This window comes from Triturus cristatus, chromosome 2_2 (genome assembly GCF_964204655.1).
Source record: "Triturus cristatus chromosome 2_2, aTriCri1.1, whole genome shotgun sequence".
Lineage (NCBI taxonomy): Eukaryota > Metazoa > Chordata > Amphibia > Caudata > Salamandridae > Triturus > Triturus cristatus.
This window is the reverse complement of record NC_140582.1, coordinates 243,158,087-243,179,721: the sequence shown is the minus strand read 5'-3', so window position 1 is coordinate 243,179,721 and position 21,635 is coordinate 243,158,087.

Sequence of the window (21,635 nt, the reverse complement as noted above, 5' to 3'; positions counted from 1 at the left end):
GATAAGATTGGCATTGCTGTTGTGATTCTCTTGAAAATGCCGGGCTACTGGATATGTTTTGTCATTTTTATTGATAGCCCTCAAATGCTCTAACACTCTTTTCTTTCCTGGATGGATGGTGCTCCCTATATAGTATTTAGAACATGGACACTTGAGAATATACACCACAAATTCCGTATTGCAATTTAAATGTTTTTGTATAACCCATGGGGCCTCATTATTGTTGAATTTCACTGATTTAATACTGCTACTATATTTACAGGCCTTGCATTGGTTGCATGTAAAAAACCCTTTGACTGCATTCTCTTTTCTAGGATTGGGGATCATGTTGTTGCATAATTGGTCTCTTAATGATTTAGGTTTACGAAAGGTGAGAGATGGATAATCTCCTATACAATCCTTCAAGTCCTTATCAGTTTTGAGCACTTCCCAAAACTTTTTTAGGCTCCTCCTGACCTCCCATGCATGGGTGCTGTAGGTGGTGATAAACCTTACAGTTTCCTTGGGCTTGATGGTTGGATCAGTTTCCGTAGGAAACAGAAGTTCCTGACGATTAAGAGCTTCTACTTTATTAATCGCCTTTTTCACTGTTTTAGCACTGTAGCCACGTGCTAAGAAACGCTCTTGCATGATAGATTTTTCATTTTCAAATTTACTGATAGTGCTGCAATTTCTGCGTGCCCGCAATAGCTCCCCAAAAGGTATGCTTTGTATGAGGTTGTGTGGATGGCAACTGTCAGCATGGAGTAGACTGTTGCCAGCCGTAGATTTTCTGAATAAGGAACTTTCTATGGTGTTATTTTTTGTCTCAAGTTTAAGATCCAAGAATTCCATGGTATCTTTGCTAATTTGGTGTGTGAATTGGAGATTCATTTCGTTGGTATTAAGGGTCTCTACAAATTCAATGGCTTGTGCCTCAGTGCCACTCCACACACAAAAGATATCATCTATGTAGCGTAGCCAGAGCGCGGCATGGTTCTTGAAAAGTTCGATGTTGTGGACCACCTGCTCCTCCCACCAGCCCAGGTAAAGACCTGCAAAGCTGGGGGCGAAGCAGGTTCCCATGGCCGTCCCCTGGATCTGCCTGTAGAACACTTCTAAATATGTAGATCACTTTCTCCAACCCCTGGTCCAATCCCTCCCATCCTATGTCCGTGACACTAGTGACTTCCTTAAGCATATATCTGGCATGGAATGGTCCTCAGAGTACCTCATGTTAGGACTAGATGTTTGCAGTCTTTATACTAGTATTCCGCAAACTTTAGGCCTAGAAACATGCAAACACTTTCTCCATAGCAGACCAGCAAGTTTTCTACATCATACAGAGATGTTGCTCAAAATGATTGAGATGTGTTTGAACAATAATTTTTTCCTTTTCGATAAGAACATCTACAGGCAGATCCAGGGGACGGCCATGGGAACCTGCTTCGCCCCCAGCTTTGCAGGTCTTTACCTGGGCTGGTGGGAGGAGCAGGTGGTCCACAACATCGAACTTTTCAAGAACCATGCCGTCCTCTGGTTACGCTACATAGATGATATCTTTTGTGTGTGGAGTGGCACTGAGGCACAAGCCATTGAATTTGTAGAGACCCTTAATACCAACGAAATGAATCTCCAATTCACACACCAAATTAGCAAAGATACCATGGAATTCTTGGATCTTAAACTTGAGACAAAAAATAACACCATAGAAAGTTCCTTATTCAGAAAATCTACGGCTGGCAACAGTCTACTCCATGCTGACAGTTGCCATCCACACAACCTCATACAAAGCATACCTTTTGGGGAGCTATTGCGGGCACGCAGAAATTGCAGCACTATCAGTAAATTTGAAAATGAAAAATCTATCATGCAAGAGCGTTTCTTAGCACGTGGCTACAGTGCTAAAACAGTGAAAAAGGCGATTAATAAAGTAGAAGCTCTTAATCGTCAGGAACTTCTGTTTCCTACGGAAACTGATCCAACCATCAAGCCCAAGGAAACTGTAAGGTTTATCACCACCTACAGCACCCATGCATGGGAGGTCAGGAGGAGCCTAAAAAAGTTTTGGGAAGTGCTCAAAACTGATAAGGACTTGAAGGATTGTATAGGAGATTATCCATCTCTCACCTTTCGTAAACCTAAATCATTAAGAGACCAATTATGCAACAACATGATCCCCAATCCTAGAAAAGAGAATGCAGTCAAAGGGTTTTTTACATGCAACCAATGCAAGGCCTGTAAATATAGTAGCAGTATTAAATCAGTGAAATTCAACAATAATGAGGCCCCATGGGTTATACAAAAACATTTAAATTGCAATACGGAATTTGTGGTGTATATTCTCAAGTGTCCATGTTCTAAATACTATATAGGGAGCACCATCCATCCAGGAAAGAAAAGAGTGTTAGAGCATTTGAGGGCTATCAATAAAAATGACAAAACATATCCAGTAGCCCGGCATTTTCAAGAGAATCACAACAGCAATGCCAATCTTATCAAATTTGCTGCCATTGATTGTGTTTTTCCTAATACAAGAGGTGGCAACAGATTGCTAGAACTCAGAAAATTGGAATCCAAATTCATTATTAGATTCAACACCATGGTGCCCCATGGGTTGAATATGGATGAAGAGTTATCAGTACATTTATACTAAAATGCATGTTTGGTTCAATATGTCCATGCATACCTGCTGTTGTCTCTGCTTGCTGTTTTTTAGAAATTTTGTGTGACCTCTTTAATAACTTTTGTTACGATATGAAGATTTTAATAGACATTCTGTCTTTTTTTAAGGTAACAGATGCTTGGGGAAGTAGATGAATTGGCTACCCTTTGAACAGTTTGCCCACATGGGCAGCACTCCAGCAAAATTCTTTTATTATGATTTGGCCCACTGGGGCGCCATTGAACTGTGCTAATTAGCGTGAACGAGTCCTCTCATGACCCTCATGTTCTTTAAACGTATTTGACAGATTCTACGATATTGATGTAGACAGCGCGTAGCCCGAGTGCCGATATTTGTATATGCATGGGCTTTCCTTCAGAAATTGAATGGTTCACATCAAACAGTGACGGTCATGTTTGATAAAGTTTTTTGCTTTTGAAGTTTAGGAATTATCAGTAGTATTCACTTATTGAATCTACTGGTTATCAGCAATAACTTGAAAACCATGATTCAATGGTTCTATATAAATGTATGCCCACTGGGGCGTTTATAATAAATGTAGCAGGATTTCAGTCTGATTAATTAGGCTGTTTGTAGTATTTTATTCAAACCATTCACCAAGCCAGCCCAGCACAAGTAGCACTCTTTCGGGGCGGTATGAGAGAATACTCCCGTAGCACTGTGGGCTAATACACTACTGCTTTACTTTTGAACATGAGGGGTTCAAATCCCAGGACGGCCGACATTAATTTATTTATGCGGTATTTTATTTTTTACCGTCTTTATGTCGACCAGAATTAAGCACTTTTCATCCCATCTTGGAGTTAACAAACGGAGTAATCATTTGAAAGATGATTTTTAACTGTTACAAGTTAATGTGTGCTACTCGAACGCGCTATTCGAACGCGCTATTCGTAAACTATGAATTTCTTAACATGTAAAAACATTGTTCATGATATGCTAGTCATTTACCTTCCCTTTACACAAAAAACCTTAAATAAATTTAAAAACTGGAAATACTCATATGATTTATAATATGAAAAAGTATTTTGTTTATGTTGATTGTATCACGTGACATGTTGATTTACTTTATTAACAAAGATGAAATGCACAAAGTTTGCCCGTGACGAAGGAGTGTTCCACTCCGAAACGCGTAGGACGTTTGTGTCTGCAATAAATCTGCACTGAAATAGAGGCCACGGCTCCTGTGTGATTCCTTTGATCTACTTGGGAAGGATTGCGCCGGACTGTACGTGTGAGGATATATATATATATATATATATATATCTTTGTCTTTGTCTTTGTGTGCAAGGAAAACGCGGATTGGATTGCAGTAACGTGCGCATCCTGATTCTCGTGGATGTCGGAGGGCAGACCGAGACACAGGTAAGCTTATTGTGTGATCCACTTGTGTTTTGAGATATCCCCCCAGGTGGCTGATGGGAGAGGTAGTCCTGTAGGTTTTCTATATACGGGCAGTGGGTGTCAAGGACAATAATTATTTCAATCCAGAATGGCCGAGGATTGGGTCAAGGATCGTGAAGAGGCAGCACTGGATATTTTCAGTGAGAAAGATAGTTATGATGATATTCCATCAACAAGCGGCAATGCACAATCGTCGACTGCAGGCAGTAACCTAAAGCAACTACTTGGCGAATTAGAAAAACTACGGAGACATGAAGTAGCCAAATGGTGGGAGTGCACATCACTTAAAAGATACCTTGAAGTAAATCGAATTCCAAGAGGTTTGAGGATTCTTGTGGCGCCAACATATGAGAATCCGGACCCCGCCATGCTTCAGGAATGGGCAGATAACAGCGCCCAGTCATCACGTAATATGCTACAAATATTAATTAAATTTGCAACAACAGACAGAGACAAAATCTTGGTGCGAATAAATGAAATATGTAATGAACTTGAGAAAATGACCAATCAAGATGAAGTGAAAACGGGCCTAGCGGACATAAAAAATCGTGTTCTAAAGTATGAGCAAATAATTAAAGAAGGAAAAGCCAGCAAATTTCAGCGTGACAGAAACGATTACCTACATGGTAGAATCTATACTTTTTCAAAAAGATTCGAGAATATTCATCGTCAAGAGCTATCAAAGGTAATTGGAGGCCCCCCAAGTCATCACGAACCCAGCGATACAGAATTAAGTTCTGAGATTGAATCTGAGCCGGAAACGAGTGGTAGCAGAGATCAACTACATAAGGCACCAACACCGATCCAAGAACTCGGTTTTTTACGAGTGGAGCATTTGATGAGCTTACGTCCAAGATCCCAAAGACAGGAGTATTCATCAAACAAAGCTCACAGTCAAGGAACAGAAGGAGGAAAGACCGCAGATGGGGCAAACAAAACACAAAAAAAACACGTACAGACGAAACAAAAGGAGATAAATAATAAAGAAAAATAAGACAACACAGTTGTAAATTTAACAAACATGGCTTTGACACCAGATGAAGAACAAATCATTGCTTTGGGATTATCGTATTGCAAGGAAACAAACTTTGATTACACACAAACCAGAATAGACTTTTATCACTTCATACGTAAATTAAAATTCCGAAAAAAAAATTTCAACACCAAGGAAAAGATTAATGTGAGGGATCAGGATAGTACTATGTCCCAAGAACCAGATACTCTAACTGTAGCAGATTTAACTTTCCTGAAAGACATGACGGAACTAGAAAATGAGAACATAACAGAGGTGACAACTTTTGGACATGCAGGAACCAATTTGGATTTAAACACATCTGCAGCTGTGGTAACACCATTTCGACCGAAATCCATCTTTAATCCTCTGATGCCGAGGGACAACATTGATATCTTTGCAGACAAAATGATCAAGGATCTTAAACTATTGGCAACTGAGAGTAGCAAGGTTTTCAACATAACAAGACACAAAGAACCGGTTGAATACTCAAAAGTAATGCAAAAAATAAAGGAGCGTTCCGAAATCGTTGTACGACGGTCGGACAAAGGGGACAACATTGTACTCTGGCCTCTAGAAACGTACAATAAAGAAGCATTAACCCAATTATCGGATAAGAACTGTTACACAAGGATCAGTGCCACTAACATCATCAGCACCAAAGAAAAATAACATGGATGTTTGTATGAATGGAGAAGAAATGGGTTAATAACAAGAAATGAATTGGACTTTTTGAAGAACGATTACCCTGTGACACTTCAATTATATCTGCTACCAAAAATCCACAAGGATGCGGCTTGTCCTCCCGGTAGGCCAATTATATCTGCCATAGGGAGTCTATTTGAGAACACGAGCAAGTTTATTGACTTTTTTCTCCAGCCAGTTGTACAGGCTTTGCCATCATACACCAAAGACACTGGGGATTTTCTAACCAAGATCTTTGATTATAACGGGCACCAAGATTATTTATTTGTCACACTAGATGTACAAAGCTTGTATACAAGTATAAAACACTATGACGGTCTGAAAGCAGCCAAACACTATTTGAGTACAAGAGATATAAGTTTCCATGAACATACATTATGGTATTGCATATGATGGAATGGTGCCTGACGAATAACATCTTCATGTTTGATAGATTACTATACAAACAGTTACAAGGTACAGCCATGGGTACTTGCTTCGCCCCCAGCTATGCGAATTTGCATATGGGCTGGTGGGAAGAGCAAGTACTCATGAGGGCATTTAACACTCAAATGTCTGAAAATGTAGTCTTGTACCAGCGCTACATAGACAACATTTTTATCGTGTGGAAAGGCAGTGAACAAAGTGCCATGGACTTCATAAATGCCATCAATACAAATGATTTAAATTTAAAATTCACAGGCACTGTAAATAGGCAATCCATTGTGTATCTAGACTTAGAATTGTACACCATGAGTAACAAAGTACATTCGCGTACACATCGGAAACTTACATCGGGGAATGCCATTTTACATGCTCAAAGCTTTCACCCTGTTAAACTTATTGAAAGCATTCCCTATGCTAAGTGTCTGCGTATGAAAAGAAATTGCAGTACTGTAGAGAGCTTAACAAACTCAACCAATAACCTGTTCAAAAGACTCAGCAATAGAGGGTACAGAACAAAAACTCTGGAAACAGCAAAGCAGAGGTGCTTGGATGTTTCTAGAGGAGACCTTTTATTCAAAAACAAAGATGACAAAGTAACAACAGGGGAGACAATAAAACAGACACCCAGGCTAATTACAGGATACAACATTTTTCACCAGAAATTAAGAAAAATCCTGTATAGACATTGGCCAATAGTTCGATGTGATCCTATCATAGGCCCTTCTTGCACTAAGCTGCCCCAGTTAACTTTCAGGAGAGCTAAGTCAATGAAACAAGAACTTGTATCCAATGCTCCTGCATTGGACAGAGGCACTAGTTGGCTTAAGTCCCAAAAAGGATTCTTTAAGTGCACAAAGTGTAAAGCCTGCAAATATGGAATCAACACCAGATCAATCTCTACGCCTCTTAGAAAATCCCCATTAGAGATCAGGGAGTACTATACGTGCAAAACAGAGTTTGCAGTATATGTGCTACGTTGCACTTGTAACAAGTTGTATGTGGGCAGCACCATTCATCCCGTGCACATCAGAATTTTGCAACATCTAAGGGCAATCAGTAATAATGACCCGACATACCCAGTTGCCCGCCATATCAACAAAGTACATGGTGGCAAAGCAGAAGATCTTGCATACTTTGTTGTTGATAGCATTAAGAAAAACATTAGGGGTGGCAACAGGCAACTAGCACTTAGGAGACTGGAGTCAAGATATTTAATCCAGTTGGATTGTAAGATTCCAAATGGTCTGAATGCCGACGAAGCATTGAGTGTTCATCTCTAATTTCAAATCTGCCTTTTCTAGACTCTTGAAACAATCCTATGAGATCTGACCGAGTCTTTTTTACTTTTTTGCACTGTAATTTTTGCTTTTGCTTCTTATAACATGTTCACTTTTCACATTCCCATTCCTTATATAGTGTGTAGTATTTTTTAGAAAGAGTAGTATTATGCAGTATTAATTGGTCAGATTTGCCACCATTACCAATTTCTCAAATGAAGTATGGGCAGAAATCACTGTCAGTCAAACATTACTAAGCCCACTTTGGCTCTACGTTTACAAAGTCTATAATGTTCATTTTTTTGAAACATCGTGTGTATTTTATTGACTATGACACTGTTATTCACAATGATCACTGAAATGATAATTATTTGTTCTGCCCAGGCAAACTTCATGACATAATTTATGTCAAACTAAATGTACTTTTTGGTGGCAAATTTTGTACTGCTTTAGATATTTATTGTTTAAGGCAACACAAGTCGGAAGAAAGACTCTTTTTCGTTAGCACTTCTTTTATGTCAATCGTAGTTTCACTGGTTACTAAGCTACCTTTGGGTTTGTGTCACATGCACTATGAATGTATAAAGCAACTTATCTGAGCGAGGTCGGACACAGTGAGCAAGGCGGATTCATCCGCCGAAACGTGTCTGGGCCACAGCTTGAAATAAAGAATTATCTTTGAGATTGCATCCCACGGAGTCAGCGCCTGTTTTCTAAATGTGAGAAACTAGGATTGGAAGTAATATGTATATATATATATATATACATTTATTATCTACTGGCGGTCGCCAGTAGATTGTTATAGTTATAGTTATAGCACTGCATGGCGCGTCATGTGATCAAGATCCCTAGAGGATCGAAACGCGTCAGGCGAGTGCGAGGGAGCAAGGGGAAAGAACAATAAACTGATTTTCGCACGTACTTGTGGTCCATCCTCCATTGGTGTTTATGGCCAGAAGCTGCAGCGATGTATGGAGTTTAACGCATATGTTTAACCGGTTCGGATCCTCCGGTTATTGACGGACCCCCTCTGGATTTTGGGCAGTGGCAGCCTTCAAAGGTTTCAGACTTGGGCTCAAGTCAAGCGGCAAACAATCTGGGAGGATTATCGGCGGCAGGCCCCCCAGCACGAGAACAGCTGATTTCTAACAGCCCCCGCACAGGTAAGCGAACACGGGTTGGAGGACCCGAGGCACGCATTTATCTGGGGGAGCGCTGTGGTGCAGCGAATAACGTGTAATCTGGGTCAGAGTTGTGCGGAAGCACTTGAGAGACTGGCGAAACTATTCCCACAACATCTCGTAGTCTTCCAGTAATCAAGAAGTTACTAACCTTGCCCCTACCATGTCAGCAGACGCGCTGAGGGAACGTGAGGAGGCAGCAGCAGGGATGTTTGATGACAGCAGGCAAATCACAATGGACTCTAACACCCACAATGCACCAACATTGGCACGCAATGTAAGCCTTAGAGATAAAGTAAGGCAACTAGAGAAACTGATGCGCTCAGAGCAGAGCAAATGGTGGGAGGCAAAGTCCCTCCAGAGATATTTGGATGTGGGTAGAGTACCTCGTGGACTTCGCATCCTCCTAGACCCAAGCTATGAGAATCCTGACAAGTCCATGATGAAGGAATGGGCTGAAACTAACTTGGAGTCATCCAGAAAACTGATCATTATCTTGGTGAAATATGCCGAAACGGACCGAGTCAAATTACAAGCCGAAATAGAAACACTCAATGAGGAACTAAGTTCAATGAGTCAACAAGATGAAATTAACAAACTCAAAGAAGAAATGACTAAAAGATTAAAAAAAGATGAAGATAAAATAAGGGAAAGAAAGGCGTTTAAATTCCATAGTGACCGCATGGATTATGAATGTGGTCGCGTGTTTACATTTGCCAAAAAATATGACAAATTGAAAATTTCAAAATACGGCGGGAAATGGGCCTCAGAATGGCCAAAATATTCAACGCAGATCTAATGAAATGACATCAAATTCAGAGCTCAGTTCAGCTCAAGAAAGCGACACTGAAATAGAAGCTAGACAATCAGCAATGGCGCATGTTCCAGTGAATATCTCATTGGCAGATGAGGTGGATTTTTTAGTTTCAGAACGCAGGGACACCCTGCATCCAGGCAATCAAACAAGACAAGCAGGAATTCAACAAGGAAGCGCAGGGAAAGAAGGAAAGCCCAGCGAAAACGTACAGCAGACAAACGCCAGGCCGAAGCAAAGGGGACAACCTCGGCGGAATTGGAAACGGTAGATCAACATCCCGTCACCAATTGTCAGACGATCATCAACTTAACGGATGTAACATTAAATGCTGCAGAAAAACAACTGTTGTCCTTGGGACTGTCTTATTGTCCAGAAAGCTCTATGAACTATGCAGCCACAAGAATAGATCTATACAAGAGCATAAGGAAATTAAAACTTAAAAAGCATTTACTTACGCTGAATTCAAACAAGAACTTTCCATCGGACAGCCAAATACCGGAATCTTTACCCTATGGTCTATCGGCATCTGATCTGCCTGCTTTACAGGCAATGCAAGATTTGCTAATAGAAAGCAATGACTCAACTCAATGTGATGCGCCTTCTGGCAGTCAAATAGTAAAACACAACTGGAGAACGCCATTTAAGCCTCGTTCTAATTTCACTCCCATAAATATTGGGGATTTATCGATGTATTCAACGAACAAGTTATCACCAGCATAAAAAAACTACATTGTGCAAATAATGCCAATATCAGAAGGAGATGTAACAAACAACAACTACAATACCATCAACTAATGGGCAAACTGAAAGAAATAAGAGTGTACTCATTCGCAATTCAGACAAAGGTGGCAATTTGGTACTTTGGGACAGGACTGCCTACATTGAAGAGGCCATGTTACAATTAAGAGACAAAGAATGCTACCATCGCGTTGATCAACAGAACATAAAAATCATGGATAACTGTTTCAATATGAAACTTGTGGCATGGAATAATGCGGGCCTCCTAACAAGCGATGAATACAAATACTTGAGGAATGACCATCCGGTCACACCAATAATGTACTTCATCCCTAAGTGCATAAGAACCCGATGAGGCCACCTGGTAGACCTTTTATTTCGGCCTGCAACAGCATGTTAGAACATACATCTGTCTATGTAGACTATTTTCTTCAGAACTATGTGAAAGAACTGCCCTCATATGTGAAGGACACAGGAGATTTTCTTGGCAAGATCAGGGATGTAGAATGGCAAAAAGATTATCTTTTGATTACACTAGATGTCACCTCCCTGTATACTTCCATTAGGCACCATTAGGCACCAAGATGGCCTTAGGGAATTAGGCCACTACCTTTCACGCAGAGGCCCAGCACAATATCATGTTGGTCAATATGGTGGAATTCTGTTTGTACAACAATTTATTTATGTTTGAGAATATTGTTTACCAACAACAACGGGGAGTAGCGATGGGGGCCAGTTTCTCACCGAGCTACGCCTGCCTGCATATGGGATGGTGGGAGGAGCTGGTCCTCATCAAAGAATTCCCAAACATTATGACTACAAATGTTATAAAATGGTTAAGATTTATTGATGATCTCTTTGTGATCTGGCAGGGCTCGTTCAGTGAGGCTGAGACATTTGTTCAAAATCTCAATATTAACAACTTGAATCTTCAGTTTACTGCTTCTATCAGTACTAAATCGGTCAATTTCCTGGACGTGGAGGTGTACATTAGCAATGATCAAATGCACACCACATTGCACAGGAAACCGACTGCGGGCAACTCAGTGCTACATGCGAGCAGTGCCCATCCGGATCATCTACACCTGACCGAAAGGGTGTGACACGTAAGCCAGCACCTTTTGGACTTGGTATTTAAATACGTGTCACCCCCCCCAAGCGGTTACGCTACCACGGTGTTTATACTCACTGCACGGGGAGAGAGGCTGCAGTTTTTACTGCGGGGGATACATTTGGTCTCAGCCTGAAATCTTTCATCTGACTTGGATCCGCAGTTTGTTGAATGAGGTCCGGATGCCAACAGGATTTGGGACACCACTGGGAGTCTGGTAGAAACCGCTTACTGAAGTGGTCACCACGCCGAACTTCATCTACCAGCATGCAGCGGGTCCAAGCCCAGTACGAGGTGTATCACAGTATGAAGCAGAGGAGGAGCTGAAACATCCAGCTAGTGGGAGTGGCTACAGTAACATCAGGAGATTTAAACCTGCCCCAGGTGCAATGAACTGCTTAAAACCAGGCACTGAGGAAAGCCTTACGGCTGAAACGCATCTGCCACAGCGTTTCTTGAACTCTGATCCCTACGCGCTGTAAGTGATTTGCTGAATAAATTCCAATTGTTATAATCCCTGCATGTGTCGGGCTCATTCCGAGTAGTGAATGAGTATTGGACTTAATGTTTAACCAGTAAGCAGGCACTGGTAACCGGCACGCCCTTTCGGTCAGGTGTGACACGTAAATCAGCACATTTTGGACTTATATATATATATATATATATATATATATATATATATATATATATATATATATATACATATATTATCTACTGGCGGTCGTTATAGTTACGACCTATTTTCCATAGGAAATCCGCAACATTCTATTGGGAATATCTTTGGCGCCGATTGACGAATCTTCGCGAAATTCTCCAAACTTTTGGCCAACTCCGCTCCGCTCCTACCCTGAAATCTTTGCGGTGATCTGTGAAGCAGGGGGCAAGAAAAAAGGGGGTACCCAAAATGCGTTTTCCCCATGCAATTTCCCATAGGATCTGTTGCCGCAGCTACAGCCCGAACCGCTGAACGGAATGACACCAAATTTGGCAAAGAGGTAGTCCTCAGTTCGGAATCGTGCCTTTTGCATATTTGGTGTGAATCTGTTCAGTAGTTCCTGAGAAAATTAGGGTAAAAAAGTTAGTGATATCTATGGCCGCGGAGGATCCGCGGACCGTACCCGCACCGTAAGCGCACCGTAAGCGCACCCTCCCCGAACCGAGCGCGCACCTTCCCGATCACGCGCTGAATGCTAATTGGCTGTCGAGCGTCTCTCTACATTCGAAACCAGGAACTGTTGGCGGTCATTTTCTGCCTCGGTAGAAGCGAGGCTGAAGATGGAAGGGGAATAAGTGTGTAAAAGTTATAAACGGGGCAAAGTGGAAATACTCTGACCCTCTAGATCTGCTTATGGGGGCCTAGAAGGACTCCCTGTGGCCCCCCTTTTAAAAAAAAAAAAAACGGCGAAATGCCCGCACGGGGCGCGCATCCTATCACGTTGGATGCACGGATTCTCTCGCGGTGGGTGCGTGGATCCATGGCAACGTTTTTTGAAAAATGACAAGAAATCATTGGTTGTATAACAACTTTCTACACTGAAAGGTAGGGTGTATATTTTTGTTTTTTAAAGGTAAGATTGTTATGGGTTAACAAAAACAGATTGTAAGGAACATTATATATGATAAGCTGATATGTTGAAAAGTCAAGCACACTTCCTGCCTTGTGTAGGAGCATTGTGTGCTGAACTTGTGACCTGTGAGCTCAGTGCAGTGTTCCATGAGCTGTTTCTATGGTAACAGGCAGAAGGCAGATTGGGGGAAGGGTTGAAATGTATTTCAGTTGTAAAGGGTTGAAATGTTTAACCAATAGAAATGTGTGTTTGCTATTGAGTTTATGTGCGAAGGATTGTGATTTGATGTTTACATGTATATGTGTGGAAAATGAAAGGGAAACTTTTTCATTCTTTGCTTTTGCTGAGAGGTGCACAGTGCAGTGATTCTGTAAAAGAAAATATGGTGAGTGATTGATATACTCCTTAATCTACAAAAGAACTTGAAAGATGAGTTATTTAATTGTGAGGGGATGTATGTAGACTATTATGATTTTAATCAGACTAATGTATTTTTACTGCTAAAGTGTAGGGAGTACTTTTTTTCTCTACAATGTGTGTGCATGTAGAAACCATTCTGTGATAGGCATTTGTGTTTTTCATGTGTTTGTAGACAGATAAATGTGCAGTTTTTATATTTTGGTAGAATTAGAAACCAGTCATTGTTTATGAATTTGTGAAATGAGTTATGTTATGTTTCTATACTAAAATATAGTACTACTTCTAGATGAAGAAATGTGTTTTGATATAGTGCAAGGGATAGTGCTGTTTGTCTAGAATCACACAGTGAGTCGGTGTGAGAGAAGCATTTGGTAACATTGTGTATTTGCTGACAGATAACTGTTTTAAAACCAGTCAGGTTGTCAAGTTTTAGTAGCATTAGAAGACAGGTATGGCTTATGCTTTCATTAAATGAGTCAGGCATTGACAGTAAATTGCAGTCGTGAAATATGTAGATTGTGTGCAGTTCCCTTACCACTTGCACTGTAGTGAATGAGTTTTGGTAAACTCATAGGGATAGTGGTGCTTGTCTAGAATCACACTGTGAGTCAGTGTGTATTTGGGATCACTGTGAGAGAAGCAGTTGGAAACATCATGTATTTGCTGACAGATAACTGTTTTAAAATCTGTCATGTTGTGAAGTTTTAGTAGCATTAGAATCCAGTCTTTGCTTATATGTTGATTTAATGAGTCATGCTTTGACACTGATGTGCTGTACTTAAATATGTAGATTGTGTGCAGTCCCCTTACCCCTTCCACAGTAGTGAATGAGTTTTGGTAAAGTCCTAGGATAGTGTTGATTGTCTAAAATCACACTGTGAGTCTGTGTGCATTTGGGTAAGGATTGTGAGAGAAGCATTTGGTAACATTGTGTATTTACTGACAGATAACTGTTTTACAACCTGTCATGTTGTCAAGTTTTAGTAGCATTAGAAGCCAGTCTTTGCTTATGCATTGATTAAATTAGTCAGGCATTGACATTAAAGTGTAGTCGTGAAATATGTAGATTATATGCAGTTCCTTTACCACTTCCACTGTAGTGAATGAGTTTTGGTAAACTCCTAGGGATAGTGTTGTTTATCTAGAATCACACTGTGAGTCTGTGTGCATTTGGGAACCACTGTGAGAGAAGTGTTTGGTAACATCGTGTATTTGCTGACAGATAAGTGTTGTAAAACATGTCATGTTGTCAAGTTTTAGTAGCATTAGAAGACAGTTATGGCTTACGCTTTCATTATATGAGTCAGGCATTGACAGTAAATTGCAGTTGTGAAATATGTAGATTGTGTGCAGTTCCCTTACCACTTGCACTGTAGTGCATGAGTTTTGGTAAACTCATCGGGATAGTGGTGCTTGTCTAGAATCACACTGTGAGTTAGTGTGTATTTGGGATCACTGTGAGAGAAGCATTTGGTAACATCATGTATTTGCTGATAGATAACTGTTTTAAAACCTGTCATGTTGTGAAGTTTTAGTAGGATTAGAATCCAGTCTTTGCTTATGCATTGATTAAATGAGTCATGCTTTGACACTGATGTGGTGTACTTAAATATGTAGATTGTGTGCAGTACCATTAACTCTTACAGAGTAGTGAATGAGGTTTCGTAAACTCAAAGGGATAGTGGTGCTTGTCTAGAATCACACTGTGAGTTAGTGTGTATTTGGGATCGGTGTGAGAGAATCATTTGGTAACATCATGTATTTGCTGACAGATAACTGTTTTAAAACCTGTCATGTTGTGAAGTTTTAGTAGCATTAGAATCCAGTCTTTGCTTATATGTTGATTAAATGAGTCATGCCTTGACACTGATGTGCTGTACTTAAATATGTAGATTGTGTGCAGTCCCCTTACCCCTTCCACAGTAGTGAATGAGTTTTGGTAAAGTCCTAGGATAGTGTTGATTATCTAAAATCACACTGTGAGTCTGTGTGCATTTGGGTAAGGATTGTGAGAGAAGCATTTGGTAACATCGTGTATTTACTGACAGATAACTGTTTTAAAACCTGTCATGTTGTCAAGTTTTAGTAGCATTAGAAGCCAGTCTTTGCTTATGCGTTGATTAAATTAGTCAGGCATTGACGTTAAAGTGTAGTTGTGAAATATGTAGATTGTATGCAGTTCCTTTACCACTTCCACTGTAGTGAATGAGTTTTGGTAAACTCCTAGGGATAGTGTTGTTTGTCTAGAATCACACTGTGAGCCTGTGTGCATTTGGGAACCACTGTGAGAGAAGTGTTTGGTAACATCGTGTATTTGCTGACAGATAAGTGTTGTAAAACATGTCATGTTGTCAAGTTTTAGTAGCATTAGAAGACAGTTATGGCTTACGCTTTCATTATATGAGTCAGGCATTGACAGTAAATTGCAGTTGTGAAATATGTAGATTGTGTGCAGTTCCCTTACCACTTGCACTCTAGTGAATGAGTTTTGGTAAACTCATAGGGATAGGGGTGCTTGTCTAGAATCACACTGTGAGTTAGTGTGTATTTGGGATCACTGTGAGAGAAGCATTTGGTAACATCATGTATTTGCTGATAGATAACTGTTTTAAAACCTGTCATGTTGTGAAGTTTTAGTAGGCTTAGAATCCAGTCTTTGGTTATGCGTTGATTAAATGAGTCATGCTTTGACACTGATGTGGTGTACTTAAATATGTAGATTGTGTGCAGTACCATTAACTCTTCCAGAGTACTCAATGAGTTTTGGTAAACTCCTAGGATAGTGTTGCTTGTCTAAAATCACACTGTGAGTCTGTGTGCATTTGGGTAAGGATTGTGAGAGAAGCATTTGGTAACATCGTGTCATGTTGTGAAGTTTTAGTAGCATTAGAAGCCAGTCTTTGCTTATGCTTTGATTATATGAGTCCCGGACTCGGTGGAGAGGGTAGGTGAACGCGCTCTACTAGGGAAGCAGACATTCCTCTGACTTTGAGGAAGATTATCCCTTGTAAAGTCCACCGAGCACTGTTGATGACAGGCACATGACTGACTAGGGTAGTTCCTGACACGAACAGGTATTGAGTCTAGATCTGTAGACCATTTTACAACCACAACCTAAATAGGTACAGATATTGTAGATATTATAGTTTTTTGATAAGGTCCTGAAGAATCGCGAGTAGAGATACTCACTGCGAGAAACATGTTGACCAAATTTTGACCAATACATGCCACTTTAATCATGGACATTATACCTGTATGAGTGCCATGTATACACGTTTTTAACCTCAGGTAGGAGGCTACCAGAATAAAAAAAAATTCACTTGGCACTCCTTTCCTCTTTTTAAATCTCACTACCTCATATCTACAACCTCCAGGCCCCACACCCGCACTTCAACTATACGGCAGTCGGATTAAAAGATCTCCGTTAAAGTGCCCCTTCGAGGGAGCCCGTCGGGCATTGCACCGCCGGCCCGACGAGGAGCAGCCCAAATGATGAAGCATGACATCCGCAAGGGTGTGTGAGGGCATTCAAATCCGACATATGGATTTTCCAATTAGGTGCTACTAATTTATGTCAGCCTTCTTGTTGACACCTCTTGCTCTTCTTTGAGGAACTATAGGAACACTTGTTGTTTTTTCCGTATCAGGGGCCTCTGTTCCTATTGGACCTCCCACTCATTAGTGAGTGGAAAACGGCCTCTTTTGTCCCTCCCTTTGTATTCATGAGTCAGGCTTTGACATAAAAATGCAGTCCTGAAATATGAAGATTGTGTGCAGTTCGCTTACCACTTCCACTGTAGTGAATGAGTTTTGGTAAACTCCTAGGGATAGTGGTGCTTGTCTAGAATCACACTGTGAGTCTGTGTGCATTTGAGAACCACTGTGAGAGAGGCATTTGGTAACATTGTGTATTTGCTGACAGATAACTAATTTAAAACCTCTCATGTTGTCAAGTTTTAGTAGCATTAGAAGCTAGTCTTTACTTATGCATTGATAAAATGAGTCAGGGTTTGACACTAAGGTGCAGTGCCATGTACTATTCTGTTCACTGTGGCAGAACTGAAAATTTAAAAGTTTTATCTAAGCACTGTCCTAGAAGTAGTCTGATTATTTAGTCAGTTACTAAGTACCAAATAGACTGCTTCAAATGTCTATGCAGTATGCATGTAGTGTTCTAACATACTATTCACTTGTCTTTTGCACCTTCAATTCCCTAGTCAGTATCCATACACTTCCAGGAAATATCCTGTCACTTCCTTTGGAGTCCTCTAGAGACCCATTCAACAGCATGTACTAATCCATTCACTGTGCCAAAACCCAAACACTTATAAATTCACCAAGACACTCTCTTTCCAGTACTCTAATGATTCAGTCACTGCCTAAGTATTCATGCACAAAGCCAGGTCTTAGCATATGGACTTCTTCAAACCCCTATCCACTATGCATGCAGTCTTCTAAGCACCTACACACTTGTCTTTCACACCTTCAATTCCCCAGACAGTATCCGTTCACTTCCAGCAAACACCCTGTCACTCCATTTGCACTCCTCTAGTGACCCATTCAGCATCATGTACTAATCCATTCACTGCGCTAAACCCTAATAAATTCATCCAGGCACTCTCCTTGCAGTACTCTGATCATTCACTCAGTACCCAAGTACTCATCCAGTGACCCAGGCCTTAGTATATGGACTTCTTCAAACCCTTATCCACTATGCATGCAGTCCTCTAACCACCTACACAATTGTCTTTCTCACCTTCAATTCCCTAGTCAGTATCCATACACTTCCAGGAAATACCCTGTCACTCCCTTTGCAGTCCTCTAGTGACCCATTCAGCACTAATCCATTCACTGTGCTAAAACCCAAACACTTATAAATTCACCAAGATACTATCTTTGCAGTACTCTAATCATTCAGTCAGTGCCTAAGTATTCATACACTGAGCCAAGCTTTAGCACATGCACTGCTTCAAACCCCTATGCACAATGCATGCAGTCTTCTAACCACCTAGACACTTGTCTTTCACACTTTCAATTTCCTAGTCAGTATCCATACAGTCCAGCACTTGTGACTGCCTTTGCACTCCTCTAGTGACTCATTCAGTACCAAGTACTAATCCATTCCCTGTGCGAAAATCCGAGCACTTATAAATTCACCTAGGCACTCTCTTTGCTGTACTCTAATCATTCAGTCAGTACCCAAGTAGTCATGCAGTGAGCCAGGCCTTAGCACATGGACTGCTTTAAATGCAGTATTGATGCAGGCCTCTAATCACCTACACAGTTGTCTTTCACACCTTCAATTCTCTAGTTAGTATTCATACTCTTCTAGCAAACACCATGTCACTCACCCAGTGTGTCTCCTTATAGTACTGTAATCATTTAGTCAGTTAGCATGTAGTCTTTTAGTGAGGTAGGCTTTAGAGCATGAACTGCTTCAAAGTAGTATGCACTATGCATGTAGTGTTTTAACGATCGGCACACTTGTGGTTCAGGGCTATAGTTTCTTAGTCAGTTTTTATACAAAATGTGTTTGTACAGTAATGAAATAGTATACATTTGAAAGTTATTAATATACATTTATTTGTGATTCTTTTTTACAGATACAGAACAGGAGTGTTTCTCATCTGTTTGCACTCTTCTCGTGTAAGATTGTTTGGATGAAGGGTCCTTAGGTGTTTCATCATACTTGCTGTGCCGCACGAGTATTTTTTGTTAGGATCCCCTCGTAACAGAACTCTTTGGCAAATCTTGCGAATGAAGAAGGTGGCATTGGTCCTTGTTTGCCCCTTGGAAAAAATTAAAAATTTCTTCACCACTGATGAAAAACGTTGTGGGCGTGGTGCCTTCTGCAAAAAAAATTCCTCAGATTCGGTAAATATTTTAAAGCGGCAACATTTACAGTTTTGGTAAGTTAAACTTATAATATTTTGTTACCTGTAAACATTTTATATATCTGTGATTTGTTTCTTGTGGTATTTTGTTAAGAATACCATGTGGCACTGGTGTTACTCGACCTCAGTGCCGCGTTTGACACGGTCTCACACGCGATACTGCTGCAGCGTCTGGGAGAAGCAGGTGTCTCTGATTTAGCACTTGAATGGTTTCGGGTCATTTCTAGCAGGTCGCTCATTTCGGGTCGCTACACCTCCATTTGAGTCTAAACCCTATTTCATCGAGCAGGGAGTGCCTCAGGGGTCGGCACTTAGCCCCACGTTGTTCAATCTGTATGTGCAGCCGCTGGCTGCGGTTGCCAAGCAGTGGGGCCTAAATATGGTTTCTTATGCTGACGATATGCAGCTGGAGGTTTTACTCAGTGGGGACTCCGACTCTGAGGCCCCTAGGTTCAGGGAGGGTTTGACAGCAGTGGCTGGCTGGATGACTGCTAACTGCTTACAGCTTAATGCCAAGAAAACGGAGGTTCTTATTGTTGGTAAGCATAGCAACCTCTGGGGTGCTCAGTGGTGGCCTCCAGAGCTGGGTTCAGCTCCCATCCCGGTACCCGAGGTTAAAAACTTGGGTGTCTGGTTAGACCCCGCCCTCAGTTTCTGCGGACACACTAAAAATGTGGCTGCTACTTGTTTTGGTATTTTGCATGGGCTCAGGCCAATCCTGAAATTTTTTGACGCCCCCACTAGACAGTTGATAATTCAGGCCACCATACCCTCGCAGCTTGATTATGCGAGCTCGCTCCTGTTGGGGGCCAATTAGGCGGAAGTTATCCGGATGCAGCACGTACAGAATGCGGCGGCCAGAGCCCTGGTGGGCCTACCTAGGTTCTGCTCTGCGAAGGAAATCATCCGGAAACTCCATTGGCTGCCCATGGCTCAAAGGATTGAGTTTAAGACGCTATGTCTTTCCTACAAGATTCTTAAACTGTCCTCTCCCCTGATCCTAGAGCATCTTCTCACCCCCTATGTCCCCTCTCGTTCTTTGAGGTCATTGGGTCAAAATCTGACTACAGTTCCACGGTTCAAACGCTGCAGAGCGGGAGGGCGTTCCTTCCGCTATCTAGCGGCTAGGCTTTGGAACTCATTCCCAACTCACATTCGCGCCCTAGATGATTTGCTTACGTTCAGGAGGGCTATTAAAACCTATATTTTCCCCCCTGGACCTTAATATACTGCATGTACCTTAATACACTGCCCTGTTGCTACTTTTTTCTGTTTTTTTCTCTGTTTTGTATGATTTTTCCTTCTGCCAGTCAAAGCGCCGGGACGCCCCTTTGCTGGGGCAGCTGTGCGCTATAGAAGATGAGATAACATGACATAACATGTTGTTTTTTTTTAACAATCTTTTTGATTTTCCGGGTCTGTCGTCGACATCCGTGGTTCCCACAGGAGTGTTCTGCTTTGTTGTTTTGTATTATTGTTGTTACATTTTGTTTATTAGTTTATTGTTTATATTTATGTTAATAAAAATATTAAGTTTGAAAATAGTTTATCGTTTATATATTTATTATTATAAAAAATAAAGTTTGGAAAAAAAAATAATAATGTTTTTGGTTGTTCTCTTAACTGCTGTGTGACTCTTTCTTGTTCTTATTACTGTTATTTGATGGAGTCCACCATGGTGTTAAATTTTGGGGCACTTATCGCTGGATTACTAGTGATATCTGTAGTTTGCACCAACTTCTGAATAGTGTGTTAGATTTATCTCAACTTTACTTCCGTTAAAGTGCTGATAATGAAATAGAGAGTAGCCGTTCCCGTGCAAAAAGACATGAGGTGCACCTTTGCGATTTATTCTAAATACTAAAATTCTGTATTGTATTGCACTGAGGTATTGGCTGCACTTACAGTGTACACACGAAATCTCTTAAGAAATCTCATTGTATTTATATTGATTGGGAATAGTGCGTCAGGTGCTGGATCTTGACGAGATACACTGCTCAGTTCGTATATTGTTCTGCATACGAAAAAAATCACATCACAACTTTCACACTAATTGCAATGCAAAACAAATTCCGGCGATAAGACACGTTAGCACCAGGGATTTTACACCTGCTTTCTGCTGGTGTTAAGCAGGACAACTACCTGCACCATGAAAGGGAACACAGCCAAGAGCCACATCAGAACACCCACAGGTACCATAAAGTCAATGAGCATGATACAGGGATACCCATGAGGGCCAGAAGATTCATCTCAACAACTCCAGGACCGCCAATGCCCCCCAAACCCATATCTTAGTAAGTGTGTCCCTGTGGTCATTGTCTTAGCATGATAGGCACAAGCCCTGCAACATCACAGTGTGCTGTCACCTCAGCGTTGGCAGTGAGCCTGGATGTGTAGCTACGTACGCATCCTCCTGC